The sequence below is a fragment of the Phragmites australis genome, chromosome 15 (genome assembly GCF_958298935.1).
Source record: "Phragmites australis chromosome 15, lpPhrAust1.1, whole genome shotgun sequence".
Taxonomy (NCBI): domain Eukaryota; kingdom Viridiplantae; phylum Streptophyta; class Magnoliopsida; order Poales; family Poaceae; genus Phragmites; species Phragmites australis.
The window spans coordinates 15,628,808-15,646,142 of NC_084935.1; the positions used below are offsets into that span (position 1 = coordinate 15,628,808).

The 17,335-nt window shown below is 48.3% G+C and overlaps 1 long non-coding RNA gene across 1 annotated transcript; it reads right to left on the minus strand.

Moving 5' to 3' along the window:
- Positions 1-13,283: 13,283 nt before the first annotated feature.
- On the minus strand, positions 13,284-14,843 carry LOC133893024 (uncharacterized). The gene is made up of 4 exons (XR_009904427.1): positions 14,536-14,843; positions 14,290-14,432; positions 13,724-13,783; positions 13,284-13,654 (listed from the first exon to the last, which is right to left on the minus strand). It is a non-coding gene; the product is annotated as an uncharacterized LOC133893024 (long non-coding RNA).
- Positions 14,844-17,335: the final 2,492 nt, after the last annotated feature.

Sequence of the window (17,335 nt, forward strand, 5' to 3'; positions counted from 1 at the left end):
GAATGAGACTTGACTGATTAGATGAGGACCTGCTTTGCGACTAGCAAGTGTTGGTTGCAAGATCTTGCTTTGTGACCAGGGGTTGGTCGCATGAGCCTCGCCCTGGTCGCACAATGCGGTCGTGGTCTTGATAATACCTACTGTCAGTTGACACTTAGTGGCGCGGGACCCGCCTCATGGGGTACCCCCTTACCTATTACACTGAAGTAGTCTCCAAGCTCCCTTGTGTATATGGTGGACTAATGGTTCACCATAGGGATTCATCGTCGCCGCATGTACGTGGTTGTGGATGGGTCTGGTTGCACCCCTGGGGCCTAGGTGATCATAATTTTGCCCAGGGAGTGGTTGATGCATGCCACGTGGTCGTGGTCGGGTCTGGTCGCACAACTTAGTCCCCAGGTGATCATAAGTTTGCCCAGGGAGTGGCCATTGACGCAGTCCACATTAATGATCGACTCAGAAAACCGTATCCTGAGGGGAGGTTAAATGACCGAAGAGAGAGAGAGAGAAAGAGGAAGATGTGGGAGAGAGAAACATTAATCGCCACCAGACCCGAGGGAATTTCGGTTCCCCACGTACTCATCTTCAAATTTCGTGTGGATCCAACCCCAAGACAGTTGAGACACCATGGCAACCCTTTAAATTGGAGTACCCACGGCTCCCCACGAATCCTTTCGTCATCTTCCTTAACCTACAAGACTTCGCACTCAGACCCCTTCGTCTCCGTCTCCATTCTTGCCCTCGCCGCATCCTCCATTTCGTCCGATGGTGCGCGCCAGCAACGGGCTTGCCTTCTCTAGATCCAAGTGCGACGAGGCGAGGTCGAAGTCGATGTACGATGCCAGTCTGCTCACCCGCCGCCTTTCCTCGGGGTACCACGCCGGAGATAGCACGCACGCTCCCCGCTAGGAAAATATCATGTTGTTCCTCTCATTCTACTTGGTGGGCCTCGTGCCACCCTTCTCTGAGTTCTTCACCACCGTCATCTCCTTCTATAACATCTGCTACCTCCATCTTAACCCCAACTCCATTCTCATGCCAGCATCTTTGCTCACCTGTGTGAGAACTTCATCGGGGTTGAGTCGTGCCTCAACCTCTTTCGGTTCTTCTACACTTGCCGGTAGGTGATTGGGCCACCCACCAGAAGCTATGAGTTTTGCCTTCCCGACGACGCTGTGGAATCCTACATTGAGGTGGGCCTCAAGTCGTCTCGGTCGGGCTGGAGGGAGGATTGGTTCTACCTCACAACAAACAGTTTCTTGGACAACCAGTGCATGCCAAACGCGCCAGGGCATGTTACAGACAATGGGGGGAATTCGCCCATGACTACCCTAGAGTTACTAACCCTGGCCAAGCGGGTTGGCCATCTTCGAGAAGCCAGGCTGACGGGGTCGGATGTCATCCGTGACTTCATTAAGCGTTAGTTGTGCCCTCTCCGGTGGTGAGCACATCCGGTGTCTGGTCCGAGCGATATCACCCGAGAGAGTGGCACAGGTAACCCCATCGCCGTTTCATTGGTGTCACCTTTTTGTTTGGGTGTGCGACCTCTCACGTCTTTTCTATTATTAAGATCACACTGACGATGTTGTTGACTCGTGGATCCGGATCCTAATGTCGGCCTCCTTGAGGAATGACGGTCCTCCGGCCGGTGCACTCCCACTGTGTGATCTCACTCAGTTGGAGAGAGCGCAGCGCGGGAGGGTAAATTGGTACTTCAAAAATTTCCGCCCCTGAACCTTTTCAAGACTTAGATTTTCACGATTGGCGCCATTGCAAGGCCTACCTGAGGTCGACGTTATACATCCAATCATTGACAAGGTTCTAGAGGTCTCCGATCTGGCCACCTTAGGGAGAGGAATTCGCCGCGGTCACCATCTCGACTCCCGGCAGAGCATGGCCCCGCCTCCTCCTAATCCATCTAGTTGTGCCTCCGAACCATATGGTCATAGAGATGGCCAGCCTGCCCGGAACCAAATGCCAACCATGTGCGGAGGTTCTATGAGCACTGCTGATCAGCAGAGAAGCGACCAGCCTCACCCTGAGTCAGCTGGGGCCGACCAGATAGCTCATGGTCCATTGTCGACCCTGGGTGGAGGTCCTGCGAGTGGCATCGGCCCGCAGAGGAGCGATCAGTCTTGCCTTGAGCTAGCCGATGGTGACCAGGCTGCACGCCAAGCCTCCGCTTAAGGGGAGAAAAGGTCGGCGAAGGATTCAGCTTCCGTAGGGGAGCCCAAGCGCACTCGTGGGACACCGACCACTCCTGGCTTGATGGCGAACATGACCTCCTCCTCGCCCGGTCAACTCAACAGCTTTGCAAGGTCGAGAGTTGTGCTTACCCCCACTCCCAACCACGTGGTAAGCCTTCCTGGTAGGCATAGGTATTTTGAGTCCTTTTGTGACTCCGTAATTTATTGTTGCTACAGATCTTCTACCCTGGTCAGGACCCCTCCCCCAGCACCTAGGCTAGATATTTCAAGCCCCGAGCCTGCAGTGGCCCCGACACCGGAAGTACCAATCGTGACCCCTGCTTCTGCTGAGACTTTCGTAGGGCCCGCTCTTGCCTCCAATCTACTTTCCTTGGTCGCCAGCCTCCCTGCTTCTATTAGCAAGATGATCACTGAGGAGGCGGTGGACCACAAATGCGCCGATTTGGAGAGGTTGGTGGCCGAAGAAAAAGAGGTGAGGCGCTCACTTCAGTGGGAGAATGTCACGTTTTAGTGGGAGAAGGTTGTACTTCAAGAGGAGAAGGCTGCGCTCATCGCTCATCATTGCAAGCTACCAGAGGTTGAGCAAATGACGTGTGGCTTTCTACAGGATGCCTTCATGGCAATGTGGGGGCCTCTAAGGAGCATTGGGCTGGAAGAAAATGAGCCAAAGGAGGAGTTCGTGTAGGGCTGGGCTTACGCCATCCATGTATTAGCGGAGAAGTTCACCCAGCTCTCGGGCATCCTGATGATGCAGGCAACGGAGGACATTGTGAAGGCGGTGAAAGACACAACATGGTACGCGCTCCAGTGGTACCACAGTTGTGAAAGTGCATCTAGGCCCCCTAAGTGGGTTTTGGCTTATTGATGACAAAACGATTAAGGATCTAATATGTTTATCTAAGTCATGAACATGTTTAAGTCTTAGTTGAGAAGACATATGACGTTTGATGCCCGTCGAAAAGAAAGGAGAAGCAACTAAGAGTACTCAATAGGATTTAAATTCTTTTATTTTTGAAATTGAGTCTAGGATAGCCGCTCTATTAAGAGGGTTGCATTTGATTGCTTGATTAGTGTCTCAATGCTCAAGATATCCTTTAGAACCAACAAGTTGAGAGACACACTCACCCACAGACACCGGGTTAGTTCTGCAAAGTTCACTGAGTCCGGATACTCCGGTGTTCACCGGATACTTCGGTACTCAGTATTTAGTCCGGAGTCTCCGAGGTAGACTCCGGCAGAGGGTGCTCGATTCCGATTTATTTTTGTTAAAAAAGGACCGGAGTCTCCGGTGTTCACCGAATACTCCGGTAGTTGGTGAGTTTTAAGGCCGGAGTCCCCGAGGGAGACTTCGCCAGAGGTCAATCGGTTAAGTCTTTATTTTTATTAAAAAGACCGGAGTCTCCGGTGTTCACCGGATACTCCGGTAGAGAAAAAGTTTTAACCGGAGTTTCCGAGGGAGACTCCGGCAGGGGTGTCTCAGTTAGCATTTATTCTTTTTGATAAAAAGACCGGAGTCTCCGGTGTTCACCGGATACTCCGGTACCTGGAGAGGCCGGAGGGTCCGGCAAGTCTCCGGACTTAGTCTTTTTGAAAGCCCTGTCAGGACCGGAGACTCCGGTAACTTAACAGAATTGTAACGGCTAGTTCTAACACGTTCTGTGACCGTTTTGACGCCGTTTTTGGATTTGGGGCCGGATACTCCGGTGTTCACCGGATACTCCGGTCAGGTCTGACAGAACAGTAACGGCTAGTTTTTGAGAGAGGGCTATAAATACTCCCACACCCCATGGCATTTAAGGCTTGCTGTTGCTGATGAACTTTAGACTCCTTGAGCACTTTAAGAGCATTCAAAGTCCCTCCAACCACCTCTAGTGCATAGTTTGCAAAATTTAGTGAGTTTGGGTTTGTAGAGAGTTTAAGCCACTTGAGCATTGAGTTCTTCCTCGAGCATTCGCTGTGATCTTTACTCTTGAAGCTTCGTGCTTCTAGACGGCAAGGTATCGCTCGTAGAGCACCCAAACTTTGTGGAGTGCCACGGGAAGTTTGTAATCAACTTCAAATTGAGTAAGGAAATTCTAGCTTGATCTTTGTGGTCGCTAGAAGAGGATAGGGTTGGAAAAGATCCGGCTATTTGTGAGATCCTCAACGGAGACGTAGGCACTTCTTTGTGAGGTGGCCGAACTCCGGGATAATCTCTCGCGTTCTTATTTGTGCAATTTACTTAATCATGTGAAGTTGTGATTCTTCATATAAATTGCCTTAGTGATCATCTTACTAGTATCAATTGTTATTTTAGCTTTGTGATAACTAGTAGACCTAGCTACAACTTTAGATTCTAGCTGCTCGCTTTAATTCATAGTTGTTCTTGATTTCCTGTATAGACCGGAGACTCCGGACTAGACTGGATACTCTGGACCAGACCGGAGTATCTGACCTTCACCGGAGTATCCGGCAGATTTAATCCGCTGTTTTAGTTTTAATTTTCAGAAAAGCCTATTCACCCCCCCCCCCTCTAGGCACTTTCAAGTTGCAACCCCAACTTCAACCTTGAGGCCATCAGGGAGGGGGTCATGGCCATCAGTCTTGAAGCCAAGGCAAAGCTGCAGGCGGAGTGCCAGGGGCAGTGAAGTATGTAGGGTATCTCTTCTGGGTGGAGACTATCGAAGAGTAATTATCATGTTGCAACTTAGGCATGTATCATACCTTGAATGAAGTTATTTTGCTTCCCTGATGGGCTTGTGTCATTGTTGTGGTCGTAGAGTCCTTGATCTGTCCAAACCTCTTGCTCGCTATGAGCCCACAACCACAGCCATCGAGGACACCAATGACCAGCGCAGTCAAGAAGTGGTGGCCGAGTGTGAACTTGGGTTCACGATCGAGCGAGAGGAACTTGCAGAGAGATCTTAGTGGTGCGAAAGTCTTGCCACATACTAAACCAAGTGTAGTCTTAGGCTAGTCGAGCAATTCCCAACTAGCTAATCCCTGCGTGCTCTGCGACCTGTTTTTGACTAGCTTGTCAGGAGGAACTGTTCGCGGTACAAAGGGACTTGGAGCAGACGATGAGAGAAAATGACTAGCGGCGGACATATTTTTATGATTGCCTTAGTCGGGCATTCACCCCCTTTGACTCGCTGCTTCAGGCCATTGGCGTTCATATCCGCCCAACCCCGAGTATACCATGACTGGTTATATTGACTAGTTTTTGGCAGCCCCCGAGGAGGCAGGTGACCATGAGCAGAGGCTTTGAGATACCATCGGTGACCACCTTTTTGAGGTCATAGTTTCTGGCGCCTGCCTTGCCCTTACCTGCATTAGCAATCACTTCCCCGACCTCAACCTTGCTCTGGTAGTTTCTGCAGGCTTTGGTGGTGTTCAGCAGACCACAACGGAGCTTGGCGACCATGCAGACTCATTTCTGTACGCCGCTTGCTCCCTCCTTTGGACCGTCCAGTTTGACCCGCTGAGGGGCCTCTTTGGATCCTGGGGACACTAAAAAAAATCATTAGAACTAGTCCTTGAGCTATACCCAAGCAATCACCTTATAATATAAGGACTTGCTTTTGTATAACTTTTCCCTATGTTCATGTGGTGATTAGGCTCGTTATTTCTTAGAGGGGATCAAGGATTTCCATACCGTTTGCTACCTAGGATTGTGGTGTCCAGGACTGCCCTTAGAATGACAAGCTCTTAGATGGTGACCAACACTTGACCTGAGTTAGGACTTGTGGCCTCGTGGTCATTATCCCTCGGCAGCCCATATTCCGGATATTGCGCGAGCATCTATTTTCATTCATTCCCTCTATTTGGTACTCACAACATGAGCGACTAGGCACAAAAGACTAGAAGCAAGAAAAGGAATCCTAAACTGCTCTCGTGGCTACTGACCAGATGGTTTAAATTCTGAATCAGAAAAACTTACAAGCCGATGGGAGACCTTTCTTGTCTGGGAGATCCTGCAAAACAGAGCGTATGGTATTTGAATCGGAAAAACTTACAAGCTGAGGGTAGTGCGGTCTTGTTCGGGAGATCTGCAAAAATAGACAAACAAGCTCTGCTCGAGTAGCCCTACACATAGAACTTTCGCAACTGATTTATGTTCCAAGAATTATGCAATTCAGGATCGGTCCTCCATAGCTAGCTTGACTATACTAGGTTGGGTAACCTCGACCACTGTGTAGGACCCATCCCACTTGAGGAAGAGCTTATTCTGACCTGCCTTATTCTGGATTTTCCTTAAGATGAGGACGCCTATGACCAGGGTCCGCTCCTACACCTTGCGGTCATGGTAGCGCCTGAGACTGTTGGTACTGGGATACTCAGATTAAAGCGCGATCGCGGAACTCTTCAATCAGGTTTATATCATCCTCTCATAGAGCCACCTAGTCATCCTCTGAGTAGTCGGTTACTCGAGGAGACTGGAGAATGATCTCAGAGGGGAGCATTGCTTCAACGCCAAAGACCAAGAAGAACAGAGTTTTGGTTATGGCCCTACTGGGGGTCGTTCGCAGTGACCAGAGTATTATGGGGAGTTCATCCACCCAGTGTCTCAAGTAGCTCTGAAGTCGATCAAACACTCAAGTTTTGACCCCTTGCAGTACCATCCCGTTTGCCCTTTCGACTGGCTCGTTGCTCTGGGGGTGTGCCATAGATGCGTAGCATATTTTTGTCATGATCTCTTCATAGTAGTCTCTAAAAGCACAACTGATAAACTGACTCTCGTTGTCCGTGAGTATGCATTTTGGACTGCCAAACCACACTACCACGAATAGGAATTCGACCCCTCCAGGGCCTTGGGGAATGGTCCCACAATGTCAATCTCGCAGACAGCAAAAGGCCTAGAGAGTGGTATGGTTTGTAGTGGTTGAGCTGGTAGGTTAGTCTATCAGCCATGGTACTGACACGGCTCGCATTGTTTCACTAGTTTGCAAGAACCCTAGAGGGTTGTGGGCCAATAGAATCCTTATCGGGACACATTTTCGATCATAGTGCGGTATGAAGCATAGCTACCACATATGCCTTCATGGATATCAGAGAGCAGCATGCTCCCCTCTTCCTGAGTGATGCACTTCAGTAAAAGGCAGTTGCTCCCCTACAATAAAGGCATCCCTCTACCAGTGAGTATCAGTGGGCTTGCCACGTGACCTTTTCTACTGATGCATCATCATTAGGGATCGCTTGATTATGAAGGTATGTCAAGATCTGATCTATCTAGGTTGTACCTGAATCAAGCTGGGTGACCACATGATGGCCGCCCAAGGACTGCACCAAAGGAGGCATTGCCTCCAAAGGTATTACCTCAGGTGCTCCATTTCCAAGAGGAGCATTCCCTTCACCTTGGCCCAAGATCGCGGTGGATGGTCATGTGAGTCTTTCTTCAAAGACTCTGACCTGGACAGGTGCGCGAGAAGAAATGACGAGGAAGTTGTCCCTACGCAGGACATACTTAACCTCGAAACTGATAAAGCGTTGCTCCATCTTTCTCACTTCAGAGCACTAAAATTCCTTTCGCACTTGGTTTACGATCAGTAGCGAGTCCCCTTTCACTAGCATGTGCTTTATACCACGTGTGGAGGCCACTTTCATTCCTGACAAGAGTCCCTCATATTTTGTAACATTGTTATGGCATAAAAATATAACTGAACCACGTACCTGAGGGTGTTGCCAGTATGTGAGGTCAAGACCACTCCAATCCCACTCCCTTCAGCGTAAATGACCCATCGAAGTGCATGGTCCAATGCTCGTCTACCTCTGGTTGTTGTTCCTGCTCGTGCTCAAAGGAGGATCACTCAGCCACAAAATCAACTAGTGCTTGGGATTTGATAGTCGTTCAGGGGATGAACTGAATATCAAATTCCCCAAGCTCTACTGTCCACTTTGTTGTTCTTCCTATCATCCCTACTGTGGAGGATTTCTCTAATTGGGAGCGAGGAGATTACCTTGATTTTGTGGGCTTTGAAATAGTGCCTGAGCTTGCGAGAGGCCATCAGTATGGCATATAGCAGTTTTTGTGCCTGTGGATACCGAGCCTTTGTGTCATGGTGGACTTCACTGACGTAGTACACTGGTCGCTGAAGACCCTCATGTTCGATGACCAGAACTGCACTCGTGACCTGTGGGGTAGCTGCAACATAGAGCAATAGCTCATTGTCTGGTTAGGTTGCGGTTAGTATAGGATGGGAAGAGAGGTACATTTTGAGATCTTGGAAGGCCACCTCAGCTTCTGGCGTCCACTGGAAGTGGTCACTTTTCTTTAGGAGCTTGAAGAGTGGCAATCATTTCTCCCTAATCCTCGAGATGAACCTGCTCAAAGCTGCTACACACCTTGTTATTTTCTAGACCTCCTTCAACTTAGTCAGGGATCCCATTTGGTCGATAGCTCTGATCTTGTTTGGGTTTGCTTCTATTCCTCGACTGGACATGAGGAAACCCAAAAAATTCCATGATGGGACTCCGAATGTGCACTTCTCCAGGTTCAGCTTCATACGATACCTTCGAAGGTTGTCTAACATTTCCTAGAGGTCTGCGACCAGATCATCCTTCGTTCTTCTCTTTAAGACTACGTCATCAACATATGCCTCAGCATTTCTACTGAGCTGTGGTCGAAGGATGAGCTGGATACATCACTGGTAAGTGGCACCGGCGCTTTTCAAGCCAAAAGGCATTTTTACATAGCAAAAGACTCCGAAGAGCGTTACAAAAGTAGTTTTCTCCTCATCTACCCTATTCATACTAATCTAATGGTACCTTGAACGAGCATCTAAAAAGCTTAGAAGATCACTATCGACAGTTGAGTCAACAAGCTGGTCGATCTGGGGTAGAGGGAAAAGATCTTTTGGGTACGTCTTGTTGAGGTCAGTGAAGTCGACGCATATCCTCCACTTACCATTAGACTTTCGGACCATTATGGGGTCAGTCAGCCATTCTAGGAACTGTTCCTCTCGGATGAAGCCTACTTCTATGAGATTGTAGATCTCCTCGTGAAGTGCTTCCTTTCTGTCAGGTGCAAACTGACACTCCTTTTGCTTGATAGGTCATGCGCCAAGTCATAGAGACAACTTGTGCCTGATCACGTCCCTAGGGACTCCAGGTATATCAGACGGACTCCAAGAAAAGACATCCACGTTCACCTAGAGGAAAGTGATAGCATGAGTTCCTATTTAGGGTCCAGGCTGGCCCCTATCTGGACCATCCTGGATGGGTCAATGTCGTTCAGGCAAACTACCTTGAGCCGATCATCGGGATTGACAATAACATGGACCTTCACCGGGCGACCACTAGGCTCGGTATTCTCTGGCTACGACTTGGGAGTTAGCTCTACCATGTCGAGGCTCCTCTTCTCGCAGTGCAAGGCCATCTTTAGATAGCCCAAAATAGTGATGGCTCCTTTGAGACCAGGGATTTTGATCGCCTGGTACACATAGTTGGCGACGGCCATAAACTGGGCCATTGTTGGTCGCCCTAGGATCATATTGTAAGCGGTCCCGAAGTCCACCATATCAAATAGAACCTTCTAAGTCCTGAAGTTGCTTTGCGAGCCAAAGGTGATAGGCAACTCGATCTGCCCCAACGGCTTGGCCAAAGAGCCAAGGGTGATTCTGAAGAAGGAAGTATACGATTTCAACACACTTGTTGGGATCTGCAAGGCGTCCAACGTGTTGGTGAAGAGGAGGTTGATGGAGTTCCCTCCATCGACTAGCACACGCCCTATTTGGAGATTATGTACCGTGTGCTCGACGACAATGGGGTAACAACAGGGGCACTTAACGTATGTGGGGTGGTCCGTCTGGCTGAATGTGAGGGGTACATCCAACCACTTCAGGCGTGGACTCAGGCCTGGCATGGTCGAACATTCTTCGCAGACCACCGACTTGTACTCCTTATTTGAGGAGTACGTTGCCGTGCCCCCAAAGATATGATGGATCATGTGCTCGGCCTGTTGGAAGCCCAAAGCTGACTGGTCGGGGTTAGCCCCATCATCGTTGCGCCTGGGCTTGCATTCCCTAAGCTGTTGGTCAATGATGCCTCGCACGACCTTGCATTCGGTTAGGTCGTGGGCATCGATATGATGGATCAGGCAGTAACATCTGCCCTTTTTCCCATCCTTCTTCTCAAAGCATCGGCGCGGTTGGTTGGTTTGCTTGACAGCCATGATGTCGGGCGGTCCAAACTTGCGCTTGTTTTTCTTTTTCTCCTTCTGACTGACTCCTTTGGAACAAGCGGGCTGGTCGAAGGTTTGCTACGACTTCACACTGATCTGGTGCTCTCAGGCCTCGGCGGCTTGTGCGCATTTGTCTATGAGCTCAAAGAGCTCTGTGGTGATCTAGACTTCCTTGGTCGCTAGCTTTTCGACCATCATCTGGTCTCTGATCCCCCTTCGGAACGCTATGACCACTGACTCGCCCGTGATGTTTGGAATGGTATTCCAGCATTTGGTGAAACACCAGATGTATTCTTGCAGCAACACGCCATGCCACTGCCTGACCTAGTACAGGTCACCGTCGACCCCTGGTCAGGCGTTGGTCCCATGGAAGTTGGCAATGAACCGATCACACAAGTCTTTCTAGACCAAACTGACCCGCGGGGGAGGTTCATCAGCCAAGACCGTGCTTAACTGGCCAAGGTAGTCGGGAAATAGTTTATCATGACCTTCCCATCACCTCCCACGACCTCACTATGGTGGTGTAGATTTGCATGAACTCCTATGGGTTGGTCGAGCTATCGTATTTTTCAGGTAGGACTAGCTGGAACTTGTCCAACCAACGCACCTCTCGTAATCAGGTAGAGACATCATTGCACTTCATCCCATAACGGGGAGCCGCTCGCTGTTGGGCTGCTGCACGTGCTCGGGAGAGAGCTGACGGTCCTGCAGCCCTAGCGAAGGAACAGAGGAGTCTGATGCCTCCCCATGGGGGGAAGGCGAGTGATAGGGCTGCTTGCCCTTGTCTTGATCTCGCCGGGAGCAGTCCTCTTGTTTCCGGGTGGCCCTCTTGCCCTGGATTACATCGCGAAGGTCGCGGTGGCAAAGCGTGTCGCACAGGTCAGTAGGTGGACTATCCCAGTGTGGTGGGGGTCTCCTCATACTCCATGTCACTAAGGGAGCCTGGAGTTAATCTTACCGCGGGGCCCACTACAAACCCTGCCGGCCATCATCTCGATCATCCCTTATGGTGGATGGGGTGGCGGCTGCCATGGTTTGGCATTGAGCGATCTCTACCAAGAGGGCGAGGTCGTGCAGCCACGGTGCTATTGGTGACCCTTCTAGTACCGCCACCGGCGGGTGGCTGAGAAGTACTCGTGAAGTATGTAAGTTTTGCGCGGGGGTCTTGGTCTCGTAGTCGAGTTGCTGATCGCGGAGCAACGATACATCGTGAGGGGGAGCCCCCATCATTCGTGCTCCACGTGCGGTGAGATGGCCTGGAGGACACCATTGCCAAGGTCTCTACCTTATGCGGGTGTTTCTTCATGTGGCATTGCTATTGCTGGGACAATATATGACCATCTCCATTCCTGGTGCCGAACTGGTTTTCCTCTTGGCCTACAGCCTGGGGCTCACCTCCGGTTCATGTAGCATGAGTGTCATTATTGCCCTCCACTACGTGGGCCGCCATGCAAACTTCTCGTTCGGTCTCAAAGTCTTCGGACTCTGGCTTGGTGTCCCACGCTTGGAGTACACCAGACTCATCTGGGTCGTACCCCATGATGAAAACCTTGTGATGGTCAGGGTCCATGAAACGGGATTCTGTAGCCATCATGGATCTGGATGTGGATAGCCCAACACAGCCTCCAAACTCGCAGAAAATGCGAAAAACGCGCCTCTACCTGGCGCACCAACTATCAGGGTATGATCCCTGACAATGAATCCAGGGTATACCAGATGACAGACGCGTTGATCTACGTTTCTATTGGATGTATCTCGAACTGGATCCAAGAACATAAGGATTTATCAAGCTTCAAACCACCCGAGGAATAATAGCCATACGTCATGTGTATTGTGCTATGAGTTGAGTGAACTTGTTATAAAGTGTGTTCTCTTGTCCTTACAAGCAGAGTTTTCCTTTATATATTAGGGGAAAAGATGAACAAACAAATGGACCATGCTAAACCCTGTGGCCAATCTACTCATGATGGAGTCAACTACCCTAGCCTATCATGTTTGCTCTGCTTTGGTCGTCCTGCATGCCATGTACCATCACTGAACATTGTCACGCTCATCCGTTAGACCATCCTATGACTTTAAATGCTACGGGAGGGTCACTGTAACTTCACACCGCTCCACGACTATGCTTCGCCAAAAGCAAGCACTTAGGGAAGAAAAATACTCTAGTGAGTAGCATTAAATGAGATTTGACTGGTTATGTGAGGATCTACTCTGTGACCAGCCTCGACCAGTAAGGACTAGTCATAGGATCTTACTTTGCGACTAAAGGGCTGGTCGCACGAGCCTTGCCTTGATCACGTGATACGACTATGATCTTGACAATACCTACTGTCGCCTGACACTTAGCAGCACGAGGCTCATCTTGTGAGGCACTCTTTACCTATTACATCGACACTAGGGTAGTTATATTATATTGCAAATTTTACCTAGCATATATGCTATAATTTCCTTACCACGGCACTATGCTTTAGCTTACGGTCGACCATTAAAAGCGGGAATATTCTTTCTTCATATTTCCACAGTTCGTTTGGACACATGATATAGCTCATGAATTGGAGTTGAAAATGAAAATTTCAGCAATCAATGTAGTTTGTCTTTTATTTGCCCTGTTCGAAGAAAATGTGGTTTATTTTAACCAAGACTTCTAGATTATTCATACAAAATGAGCCGCATCGATTCTCACTACTACATATAAGTCTGTTACAAACGATTTTAAACCCTGTTACAAATAGATTTTTAGGCCATCTAAAAAAAGTATCAAACGGATAAAAATGCATCTGTAACATGGGAGGCATAGACGTTTTATTTTAAGCCACAGACGATTCTCATGAAAACCACCTGTAATCTATGTAAAAGGGCAAAAAAAAAAAAAACAGCTTGCCTAGCTGCCCCCTCCCCCCCCCAAAAAAAAATTATCAGAGAGCATTAGATTGAAGCAACCTTTTTAGTTATACAAGAGCAACAGGGTATTCTAAGTTAATCTGACAACAGATATATTGGAAATTTCAAAGAATCTCCTGGCAGTATCTAAGTAGATTCTAAATTGAAATTATAATGACCTTTAAAAAGAAAGAGCTCTGCTTCTCTTCTCTACCTCAAACCATCAGAGCCCCAGATCATACTACAGCTACCTACACTACAGCTAAATACCCCAAAAAGTGCAGGATCACATCCCTCCAAGTGATACTCCATTTCGCCAAAACATGGTATACACCAGCACTGCATTCAAACTCCTCAAGTTGTCCTTTTGAGCTTCTTGGATGGATGAAACTATTGCCATTTCATGAAGCTGAAAACATAGATTATGTTACTTTATGCTCAATAAAACTCAGGTGACAAAGGATATTTAAGTGTTCACCTGCTGCAGGTACTCCTCGACAGTAGTTGCTTCAGACAAAAAAACATCCTCAAAGGTGGTCTGCAAAACATCAAATCGAGCCACGATTTACACACATAGGCAATCCAAGATGTGATGTTCAAGGCCTGCAAATTTATGATGACAAGCAAGCCACAGAAGTGCATAGAGCAACAGAGCAGAAAGTTGTACTGAGGCATTTTTCTGATCAATTAGATGTCTATTTGGCATAAGGCACCATGTCAAACGCAGAGGCAGATTAGGTTATATCGAATCAAAATGATGTGGGGCAAATCATGGTTTGTTTGATAAAGGAATAAAAGTCCAATCATCTTATTGTAGGAAACACAATAGGGAATGGTTAATTGCAACATTACAACAACGATATCTGCATATTTCACAATTGGAAAACGCACAATTCCTGGTCTGCGGTATAGATGGTTATGTAAATCATACTGATGCGTCCGTACATTGCACCTGCTATGCTGCTTCCAACAAAACCTAGATCCTCACTAATAAATTTGCAATAAATACCACATTACAATACATTTGTGACTGGGAGACGGGACATGGAGACATGCTCTCGGGGCTAATTAAAGGGGCCCCGGAGATCTATTTAACTGGTGGCGGAGAGTGACTGGGATGGCGCCTTAGTGCAGATGGTCTTGGCCTTGAGCTTGGTGGAGAGTGCTTCGAGCTGGTCCAGGTTCCTCTGCGTGAGCCACAAACGAACCCTTCAGGGGCGGAAGCAAATGCGCCGAATTGGCGGTGGCGGCGAGGGAGAGACTCGGCGGGGAAGTAAACGGAGCACGCACCTGGACGGTAGGGAAGTGCGGGGTGGGCGCGGCCTGCTCGAGGAGCTTGGTGGAGGAGTGGAGGCCCGTCCACCCGCTCATCTCTGCGTCGCCCCCACCGCTGGTGCTGCCGTTGACGCCGACCATAGCCGCAGGAGCTGGTGGCACGGGCGGTCACCATCTGGGTCGTGGATCTGCAGAGAGGAAGGAGAGGTGAGGGGATCAGGCCAAGAGAAGCAAGATAGAGAATGGGAGAAACACCGAGGGCTGCTCGGTCGGGAGGAAGTGATTGAGAGAGAGAAAGGGGAATGTTAGGGTTTAGTTATTTGGGCCACATTTGGGTCGCGAAACGGGATCAACTATATACTACAGATGGTTTTCTATCAAAACTATCTGTGATGTAAGATTGATGTATGTGCATGTCACAGACACATTTTTCTAAGATTGTCAGTGATATAAGATCATATATGGTTTTATATAAAAACCGTCTATAATCTTTTAGATGAGTCGACATTACACCCATCTCCAACACTGCCACAGGTGGATTATAATAAAAATCGTCTAAGGTATGTAGCAATCAGACACGACACGATTCTATCACAGACACTACTACTGTAGAAACTCCATTCACTTCCGGCTCCAAGACCACCTTCACTGTCGGTTTTAGAGCCGGCGGTGGGCAACGGACAGTGATAGTCGTGGACTATCATTGCCGGCTAGGTGGACCGGCAGTGAAGAGCCTTATCACTGCCGGCTCAAGGATTCAGTCGGCAGCGATAAACCTGAAATCACTGCCGGCTGAAAGATTCAACCAGCAGTGTTTTGCCTCTTCTCCCTCCCCTCCTCCCTCTCTCTGTCCTCTCTGTACTCCCTATCACTCCTCGATCTCTCCGTCTCTCTCTCAATACATGCATACAATGATATATATATTTAAAGTAAATAAATAATAAATGCACCTCATTAATACACAGTAATGAACACATATTTTAAGTCATAGGCATCGACAAACACACATATGTACATAATAGTTCTCACAGGTCACCCCCTGAAAAGTCCGTCGAGTTCAGCCAGTCCAGCATCCCTCTACCTGTACCTCTACTTCCTCTCTCCTGATGAGGACCGCGTCTCCGCACTGTCGACTGTTGGCGTGTGTACATCCGGGGACGCGGGGGGCCCGATGGTGGTAGAGTGTTGGACCTGGTCACGCTTGATCGACTGCAGCGTCGTCTAAGCTCCAGGCTCGCCGCCGTGTAATCAGTACTAAAGTCTTAGAAGTAATAAAGAAATACGGCCTTGAGCCATATCATCATCGCCACTATTTTATTGTATTTCAAAAGAAATATTTGCTTCTCCATAGAGAGCATTTAATGTATGAGGCTAAGCATTATGGCATTATGTCAACTGGTTTTCGCAAAACCAAATATCAAAGCAATTATGAGCATTATGGCATTATGAGCATTATGGCATTCTGTTTGCTTCCTTTGAACCAAATACACAGCTAGAAGATCTTGATAAACAATTCTCTGAAATACTACAACATCCTCGACAGAGTTACTGAACAAGTGACTAAACACTGGAAGAGAAAGAAGCTCCTGTATAACAAGAAGCTGTCTGCGCAACAGAATAGCAGGAGCTTGAAGCCTCAGACACAGAATCATCAACCTACTGCTCTATCATACATCAACTCATGTCCAGGAGTTTAATGCAAATTAGGCAGTAAGCTAAAACCAACAAAATCTCAAGATCGACATACATGAACCGATCATACAGAAACAAAGCTCAAATACCAGTTACTGCCTATGCCTTTAGCAATCAGAGAACTAACAAGACCTTATCTATTGTACTCACTTATCTAGTCCGATTTCAATGAACTTAATCATCACTGAGCAATAAAACCATGCATCCAGATTGTTGAGGGCGGGGGATTTACCTTTGCTCTATCTGTCGGCGAGGCGGGCGGGTGCAGATAATGGCGGCACGAGCGGGACGGTGGTGTAGGGGATGAAGATGGTGGTGTAGGGGACGGAGACGGTGGTGTAGGGGATGGGGGCATGAGGGACGGTGGTGTAGGGGATGGAGATGGCGGCCTCAGCTCCAGGACAGGGACGAGGGGGCTCCGGGGAAGGGGACGGCGGTGCTCCGGGGACGGCGAAGTCGAGGAGGATGCGGCAGGGACGGCGGCGTTGGGGTAGGGCTCAATTTTTCTAAGTGTTAGAGGGTGGGTGTCGAGCAATATAATATAGGCGAAGGCTTTCACTGCCAGCTCAATTCGAGCACCAGCGGTGAAAGGGTACTTTCACTGCCTCGGCTCAATTTGAGCACCGGCAGTGAAAAGGTACCTTCACTGTCGGCTTAATATGACGACCGGCAGTGAAAGGGTACTTTCACTACCGGCCCAAAAACTTCACCGACAGTGAAAGTTATTTCACTGCCGGCCTAATATGTCCACCAGCAGTGAAACCCCTTTCCATGCTGGTGGCTTGGGGTGCAAATTTTTTTCAAAGTTTCACGCGCGTGCGAAGAGATTCGAACCCATGACTTGCATAAGTAAGACCGAACAAACCGCTACGCTACTCAAGTGATTTTGATTTATTGTGTACTATCTATACTTATTAACATTCTGTTGACCTAAAATCCTAATACATATTTATTTAAATTTGAACTTGCTATATACCAAAATTATGTTCCACCATAAACTAGAAACTGAAGGTTCTATAACAAAAGTGAGGTATATTAATTGCATCTAAAACAAATTCATACATAGTAATTAATACAATTTAGCTACTTTGTCTTAACAATTCGCCCTTCATTATGATCACGG